Source organism: Dipodomys spectabilis, unplaced genomic scaffold (genome assembly GCF_019054845.1).
Source record: "Dipodomys spectabilis isolate Male_0828 unplaced genomic scaffold, ASM1905484v1 ptg000075l, whole genome shotgun sequence".
In the NCBI taxonomy this organism is placed as follows: Eukaryota; Metazoa; Chordata; class Mammalia; order Rodentia; family Heteromyidae; genus Dipodomys; species Dipodomys spectabilis.
Window position 1 is genome coordinate 3,856,534 of NW_024870752.1, and position 2,304 is coordinate 3,858,837.

Here is a 2,304-nt window from a genome sequence, read left to right on the forward strand (position 1 = left end):
ATTTAATGATATCAGAGAAATTAAAATATGAATGATCTACTGTACTATAGACTTCCTATATAAGCCAAAAAAAACCCAAAATGGTGTCTAACAGCAGCATATACAGCTGTCACTGCAGAGAAATGAGATCCTTCATTCACTATCCGGGGACAGAAACCCAGAAAGTAACTTTGGAAGTTATGAACGGTGACATTTTCTTATCACTCTTGGATATTTATCCACAGGATTTCAAAACTTACATGTACACATACAAACAGAAGTAGCAGCAACACTGAAATCTGTGTATGGATGTTATACAACTATTTTATTTGTACTTCTCAAACTTGGAAAGCCAAGATGTATTTAGTAGGTGAATAGATAGACTGTGAGACATTGACAAACGGATGTGTAAACCACGTGTGAACCATGGAGCAACAAAAAGGCCCAAAGGAAACTAGATGTATATAATTAAGTTTAAAGGAGCCAACCTGAAAAGTCTGCATATGACCTGATGTAAGTTAAAGGGTATTCTGGAAAAGGCAGAATTAGAGGACATAAAATATCAGTGTATACTGGGTCATAGTGACTAGTGGGTGATGAATAGAGAGAACCCAGAGGGATCTTAGAATAACAGAAATCCTCAGAGTGACACTAACGATGGGCACATGGCATTGTGTATTTGTTCCAACTCTTAGAATACACAAAACCAAGAATGAACTGTAATGTACGCTGAGGAAATTAAGGGGTAATAATATATTGATTGTGTTATCGTTGATTGTCCCAAATGTACCAAATTGGTTGATAATGGTGAAAACTATATCTTGGTGGCTGCAGAAAACACTTTATTTTACTGTAATTTTTTCTTTTATTTCAGAACAGCCTTTATGTAAAGACATAGTTCTAAAAATTGAAAACCCACTAGAGATTTTCCAAGAAGTTGAAGCTGGGAATAAAATATAAGGGAAAATAAGAGAACTGAAAATATACCAAACATGTTGTAAAAAGCAGTCTTCCTTAAATGTTGAAATGTTCTTGATAACCCCTACAAGTTCTTCCTTTGTGAACATGTGGAAGTTCTGGCCAAGCTGCACTGTGGGTAGCTTTATGTTAGTTACATTCTGCTTCTCCATTACTTGTTTGAGGATGATGAGTGAAGACTTGATGTCTTCTTTCAGGGTCGTAGACACGTAAAAAGCTTCTTGCAAGGCGGTCTGGCAACCCTCTGAAGCAGAGAAAATTGCTGGAGCATCCCACTGTACATGAGGTCCCAGATGGGTTCATGTGAGACAGCTGGAATCCTTTTTCCTGAACATCTCCAAATAACAGTGCTACTCCAAAGGGAAGAGGCACAAACCTGAACCTGCACCTTCTCCGAACTGTAGAGCAAGATTTGTACACAGCTTGTACAGATCACACACACTCTCCATGCTAGGTGAACCAATGATTCTGTGTCTCCACTTAGGGAATTAAAGTATTAGAGTCAGCAATTAGTCCACTCATGCCACAACCTTTATGAGCACCAAGCTTTAGAATTTTCTCCATATCGTGAGGTTCTATGAGTGTGAAGGTAATTCTCTTCTTCACTGCCACATACACCCTTTGATGTCTGGATCTCAGTGGTTGTGGATCCAAGCCTTATAGTCTCAATGGCATATTCCACTTGAAATAATCTTTTCAACACCACTCTGTATCCTCTTCCTGCCATTTTTTCCTGTGAATCTAAAAATGTAATTCTAATTGAAAAATAATGCCTTAAAACTAAATAAGATTTTTGTCTGTGGCATTCTACCATTCATGTTTGTTTATTTTTCTACAAGATTGGATTTCCATTTTCAACAGGAATACCACATAATTAACTACGCAGTCTCACTGAATTGCATAAGGAAACACTAGATGACATCTTGTCTCAGTATTAGTATTGTTGACTTTGATCTCTTGATGAGATGATGTGTGTCTGATAGCTTGCCTTACTGTAAGTTCACTTTTTCTTCTTTGTGATTTATAAGTAATATTTGAAATGTCTTGAAATGTTATAAATAACCTAGATTTCATCTAGCTTTCATCCAGGGATATTTGACATACATCTTTTTTTTAGCTGTATTTGCTCATTAACTTTCTATTCTAAGAAAAGCACACCTTCTCATTTTACTAATCCATATATTAATGTTAAAATATCTGAATTAACAACATACATATACATGCAGAATAAATGATATTGAGTATCCTGGTGGGTACTCAAGTATGTTTGTCTAAAGAATAAAACAGCTGGAAGTATTCAAAATAATAAAAAAAACTATTAAAGCACACAGCAAGTATATGGAAAAG

General features: G+C 35.9%; 1 pseudogene; it reads right to left on the reverse strand.

Moving 5' to 3' along the window:
- Positions 1–821: 821 nt before the first annotated feature.
- On the reverse strand, positions 822–1,684 carry LOC122110150 (annotated as a pseudogene).
- Between the last annotated feature and the right edge of the window lie 620 nt (positions 1,685–2,304).